This window comes from Nematolebias whitei, chromosome 1 (genome assembly GCF_014905685.2).
Source record: "Nematolebias whitei isolate Nwh7 chromosome 1, NemWhi1, whole genome shotgun sequence".
In the NCBI taxonomy this organism is placed as follows: domain Eukaryota; kingdom Metazoa; phylum Chordata; class Actinopteri; order Cyprinodontiformes; family Rivulidae; genus Nematolebias; species Nematolebias whitei.
Genome location: NC_056498.1, coordinates 13,007,485 through 13,014,135, shown reverse-complemented (window position 1 = coordinate 13,014,135; position 6,651 = coordinate 13,007,485). Strand labels below are relative to the sequence as shown.

At 38.1% G+C, this 6,651-nt stretch overlaps 2 protein-coding genes across 3 annotated transcripts in view; both read right to left on the bottom strand.

Annotated features, from left to right (window-relative positions):
- Positions 1-6,651, bottom strand: part of LOC119414734 (neurexin-2) — a 1,264,057-nt gene that overhangs the window by 806,630 nt on the left and 450,776 nt on the right. The window lies entirely within an intron of this gene.
- LOC119408335 (neurexin-1-beta) overlaps positions 1-6,651 on the bottom strand; it is a 447,382-nt gene that overhangs the window by 394,053 nt on the left and 46,678 nt on the right. The window lies entirely within an intron of this gene.

Below are 6,651 nucleotides of genomic sequence, written 5' to 3'. Positions count from 1 at the left end.
TGACCCAAAATGGAATAAGCGGGTAAAGATAATGGATGGATGGATGGATGGATATATACGTATATTTTCAAATATTTTTCTTTGATTAGTCTTTTTTTTTTAGGCTTCTAGGTTACACGGTGAGTGTTGGGGTGGTGCCCTATCACCCTCTATTGGCCAGCTGTCCCTGCCTAAATGTAAGAGTTTCTTCAGATCGTATATGGCGCCTAACACTCAGGCATGAATAGCACCTGCCATGATCTGTGCATTTCTTTTACTTTTCTTTTTGTTTAAGATCAGGTTTAGTTTTCTTTTTGTGGTGTTTAATGTGTTATTCTTGAGTTCAACCTTATTTTGTGCATCTTTCGCTGTATTCATTTATGCTAATGTTTATCTGCCCTCAGTTAATTGTCAGTGGTTTTTTTTTCTATCAGTTGCCACACACCTGTGCCCATTCAGTGATCACCCAGGTGGTTCCACTGCCCATTTGTCCCTGCTCAACACAGACAGTCTCAGTTCCTCCACTCATCAGTCCAGCATTACACTTGGTATGCATTGTCTTGATCCTTGTGGCTCATAGAGTTTTTGTAATTTATGCTGCATTGAAATCTGTTATTTTCTTTCATTTAAATTAATATGTTTTCTAATTAATATTCTCATGTCCCAATCTGCATCTTGAGTTCTAATCTTCCAACAACCAGTGATAGAACCAGCCTCGACTCAGCATGACCAAATGCTCTTTTTTATTTTCACAGGATAAACTACCCCAACTTCTGAAGCCATCAAAAGATCTGGTAGATACAGAACAAAAGTGGCAACAAAGGAAAGTACTTAAAAAAAGACAGGTAAATGCACTGTAAAAATGTGTTCACTGTTGTACGTAGGTGTATTTTAATACAAGGCATTTTCTAGCATTCAGAGTTAGACAGGATCTGTTTCTGAAAAAGAAACCCAGTTTAACTTTCATTTTCTTTACTAGGTTTTCCACGTGGAGCTTAAAAGAGAGATGTGAGTCGACCAAAATACCCAAATATTTATAGGAATCAACAAACTCAATGGGGACACCATAGAGGTTAAAATCGGAGGAAGAACTGCTGGGACCGACTTCCAGTTTGAAAAAAGCATCCTTTAGTTTTATCGGCATTTAGGACAAGTTTGAGTTGGAACAAATCTGACTGGATGATATCAAAGGCAGATTGCAAAAGCTGGAAAGCCTTATCAACTGTTTTAGCTCGACAATGAACAACTGTGTCATCAGCATAGAAATGTATGGTTGCGTCAGGGATGTTTTGACCTACATTACCTATGTAGATTGTAAGGAGAGTGTATCCTAAGACTAAGCCTTGTGGTACACCATTGTTGACTGTTAAATAACTGGAGGAAATACCATTATGTTGAACACATGCATCCAATATGAAAGATAGTTAGAGAACCAACCAATGGTGTGATCTGAGAAATCGATTTCTGAGAGTTTATGACACAAGATGTTATGATCCACAGTGTCAAAAGCTTTAAACAGGTCTAAGAAAAGTGCAGCACAATAATCCTTAGCATCCAGTGCTTCAACAACGTCAATAAGAACCTTCAATGAAGCAGTGGTTGTGCTGTGTTGTTTCCTGAAACCTGATTGGTGGAGAGGTAAGATGTTAAATGAGTCCAGGTAATTTTTGATTTGAGAGTTTATCAGTTTTTCTAGAACCTTGGCTAAAATGCAGAGTTTAGAGATTGGTCGATAGTTGTTCAGTGAGGTGGGGTCTCCTTCCTTTAGCAAAGGAAGAACAAAGGCTGTTTTCCAAGTGTCTGGGATGGAGTTTTGGCTTATGGAGAGAATGAAGATGTGGGTCACAGAGACTGCAATGATATGAGCATTTCACATCATTTCTACTCATTTTATTCACATTATTTTATTTCACTTCAGTTCTGCTCCTTTTATTGATAATTTATCACCACATTTATGTGCACATGACCAATATGATCAAGTCCCAGTTATTGTCTTGGAGATACTTGTCAAATTTGCCTGAATGGCCATTTAAAAGCCAAGATGGCTGCCATTTTTTGTGCTATGTGTTCTCATCATTGCATGTTTCTATTCAATGACAAAATTAGATCTCTGTATTTAACCCTTCACACCTGAGATACATTCAGGTGGAGCAGTGGGCATCTACAAGCACCCGGGGAGCAGTTAGGGATTAAGTGTCTTGCTCAAGGACACCATGACATGAGGGCATGGAGGGAAGTTGAACATGTGACAAGTCACCTCTACACCACAGCGGCCTCTTTAGCATTGGAAGCCATCTTGAAAAATAGCTGCCATCTAAATGATCTTTATGTCTTAAGTATTTTCCAGAATTCTATACATATTTTTCTACTGGAAGTAGTCTTTTCATCTTGCAAATGGCACAGATTCTTTAAATAAAATAGAACATCACATCAAACATACTTATTCAAAACTTAAAAAAAAAAAAACAGAATACATGTCATCCCTAAACAATATTAACACAGTAAATATGGAAACAAGAAAAATGACAGAAATGTTAATGGACAAATATTTGTTCTTCCAAAAAACCAGAAGCAGAATATACCTTCATACAGCAGTGCAAACACCACATACTAGATGAGGCTATCTTCAGTCAACAAGCGCAATATAATCAAGATTGTTCAGAATTGGATGCAACTGGCAGATCCTGTACCAATTTCCAACACTGTTCCTGCAGATATGCACAGCTGACAAGAGCAGTGAATAAGAAGTTTGCATCTCTGCAGCTTTTCTTGTGTTAAAATTGGTCAACTCCTGGCATCTTGACCTAACATGCATGTTTTTAGTCTGTGGATGGAAACTGGCTGAAATTGTTATTAAAGGGTGTTTCAATGCAACAGGAGTTGAATTTGGAGCTGTTGTGGACTGAACTGGATTTTTGAATTGGACTTGTTACTTCTCTGGATAATCCCCTGAGATGGCTGATGTGAATTGGTTCTATATAAATAAATAAATAACTAAACTGAATAGAGTATGTTGGGAAAAAATGGTTAAACATAAAAACAAGCACACAACAATTTTATTTGCGTCTAATTTAGCTAAATAAATAGCAGCCTTAACTTTGGCTAACTTTTTTTTATATACTGCCCCTAAAATAGTGTGATGATTTGTGCAGAGATGAGACACAACAGACTGCATCTGCTGGGTAATAACTTATGGGAAGAATATGGAAGGGGGCGGCAGTGGATCGGTGGGTTCCGACCTGACTGCATCACAAACAAATGAACAGCAATATCATGGGTATACTCCATTATAATGTATGTTATTAGTCTGCCGTGCATTCTGGCAAATCCAATATTCTAGTAATAAAGCCCGGCTGCGACTCTGGCAGCTGCATCTAAGAAATGACTTGGTTGGATGTTGTTGTTTTTTTTTTTGTATTTCACTGTTTGTCATTTTTTTTAAACGTAGGGATAATATGTACTGTTTTGCATACTGAGTTACAAAAATGTTACTTCTTTTGAGTGGGTGTTGAAACAAGAATTCCTGTTCTCAAGTCTAAACAGAGCAATTTATTAACTGCATGTGTTGCTTTATGGTAGAACGCTAATAGCCGTCCTCATATTGACTTCCACTGCAGAGACTGGCATAAAACATGACTTTCACGAGACAATCAAACTGGGCAAAGTACAAATCTGCTTTTTACTGTGTATAGTGCATCAGTGTGTGGGTAGGGACAGCTCTTGTTAAGCTGCAGCAGTAACATGAGCCACACCGCTCGTGCATGAGAGAGGGAGGGGTATGCATTTGTGTTTTCATTACATGGGATTGATTTAGCAGTTAATTTTATTCAAAGCAACTTAACAGTGAAGAGCAAATTACAGTGTTTATTGCGCTGACTTAATTTGCAAAAGGCTTATCTATTTTTAGCAATCGTAACAACCAATAAATAATTGTACTGCAAAAAGGCCGAGTATTCTTTAAAGGAATGAAAATCGCTTGTTGCTTCAAAAAACATTATTGGGATACAGGTATTGGTGCCATGATGGCCGCCAATGTTGTAATGTAACAAAGTAGAAATACTTTGTTACCTTACTTAAGTAGAAATTTGACGTATATTTACTTTACTTCATTATTTACATTTCTAGCAACTTGTAGGTCCATGCTCAATAATCCAGGCATACAATCCAACACTTTTCATTCAGGTCACCTGGACAGTTTCTTTTTTGTGCTGAAACGTTTCGTCTTCTGGATGGAAGGTGAAATGTGACTGAAAATTGATGGATTGTATACCTGGATTATTGAGCATGGACTTTGTTGGTTTTGAACCAGTTTGACATGACTGTTGATGAGGGAGAGGGCTGGCACCGGAGGGGGCATGCCAAAGAGACCATCTTAGCACCAACATAACTGGTTTGTTCCATTTCGGAGTAAGCTGTTGGAGGAAGAATCAGTTTTGTGTTGTTTCCTTGACTGATGAAGCCTTCTGGATGGAAGGTGAAACGTTTCAGCAAAAAAAAAGAAACTGTCCAGATGACCTGACTGAAAAATGTTGGGTTTCACTTTTACTCCACTACATTTTCTCAATAAAATTTGTACTTTTACTTCAATACCTTTCCCTTAACCTTCTTACTTACTCGTTCCTACAATATAAAATAAGAAGAAATCTGATTGGGCAATACCTGTTTGTTCTCCAGTCTGTGAATTCATGTGGTCACTTCTCTCTCCCTCACTCTCACTCACAAACCCAGCCTCTCCCCCACTGCTTGTGTGAAAACTGTGGTTCCCGCTGTGAACAAGTTAGATCAGGGGTGGGCAATTATTTTTTCCATGGGGCCACATGAGAAACAACAAATATTTTGGAGGGCTGGCACAAATGACTTTTTCATTCAACCTTTATTTAGACAGATAAATCCCATTGAGCCTCGAGGACTCATTTACAAGAGAGACCTGATTTCAACTTAACTCAATACTGCATAATATTAGTATTTCATTATTAAAAGCAGTACATAGCACTGCTTTAACAAGCTGGTAAGAATAGTTGTTATAATTAAGCAACGAAAAAACGAGGTTTCCTTACAAAAAATGTCATTTATTCAATTAAATTTCCCAGTACAATGGTAAACTGTTAACATTTTTACCATTTGTAATGTTATATTAGTGATCATTTTCAGTCACATTCACCCCAAAACTCAATTTGAGTTTTATATACTGCTGGAAAAAGTTCTTAGCTTTGTAAATATATCACAATATTGTCTTTGTACTCCAAATATTATGAAACATCATAAAATAGTGATCGTCACTGAACTGTGATTTCGAGTCCCGGTTCTTTACGTGCCTATATTTGTAGTCTAAACATCTCATTTGGTGTTTTTCAGTTCTTTTTTCTTGTTTAGTGAGAGAAGTCTAGTCTCTGTTGGGCTTTAACGGAAATGTTAAAGTCAGGTTGAAGGTCTGAGGTGGAGATGTGAAGCAAAGCTGACATCATCAGTGAGAGAGGATCTATATCTGGATTTGGTTAACTTCATTTGTTTACATATGTATTTTGTAATTCCGCTTACGGGGGCCGGTCAGAGTCAACCAAAGGGCCGCATGTGGCCCTGGGGCCACATGCAGATATCAATCATTACAATAGGTCTTTGTTGACTCACAGCAGAGCCACTGTAAATTCCTGAAAGGTGTGAAAATGGTAGCTGCTAAAAAGGAGGGGTTTGGTGTTCTCCAGAACATTAACTGCAGCAAGGTATGAAGTTGTTGGGCCACTAGTCTTCTCTTTAAAGAACATGGAGACAGATATCCAGTTTAGGGTGAATTATTTGCTGCGTTTCTTCTGGTATTTACACAAAGCAGTAAACCAGTAAAGCACAAGCAATCTTGAACAACAAGGCTCCATCCATGTTGGGAGAGAAAAAAAAACAACGTCCAAATGAGCTCTGCACTTTACACAAGCGGTGCGTTCACTAGCGTTGAATGTAATGCCACTTTGATTATGTGCTGCTGATTATTTCATGCTGCTGTATTCCTTCATACTCATCAGCTCACACAGACTCATGTTCGTGATGCTGTTGTTTGGCGCATTGTTTTTGCACTAGTGTTTAGTATATTTCTTAGTTTATATCTTAGATCAATATTACTGTTTCTTTTACAATTTATTTTTGCTGTTGTTTGATAAAACTGGGACCCTGAGGACACAATTTCATTCCACCTCATGTACCACGTGTGATGCGAATGACAATAATGAACCTTATCTCTCCTGCACTGAATATTGTTAACTGAGTGCAAACAACACCTCATCTACCATCAACAATTAAGCAGGAAGTAGTTTGTGGAGAAAATAAAAATAAATAAATAATATCCACTTTTTAGGCAGCGTCCAACCTTTAATTGTTCAGCCTTTAAAGAAGAGTCGCTCTAATAGGACACATAAAAATCACTCGAGGCCCCCTCAGTTTCCATGATGACACCTGCTGCGGTTGTTAGACTGATGTATGCACATGCTAGTTCTTGCTGAGCGAGTGTGTGTGTGTGTGTGTGTGTGTGTGCTACTGTGCATTAGTCTGTTGGGTATTCAGACTTTCCAGCTTCCTGTTTGAGTGTTATCAAATTAAGGGAAGGAAAACAATGCAGGCAATGGGAATGAATATAAAGGTGTGTGTGTGTGTGTGTGTGTGTGTGTGTGTGTGTGTGTGTGTGTG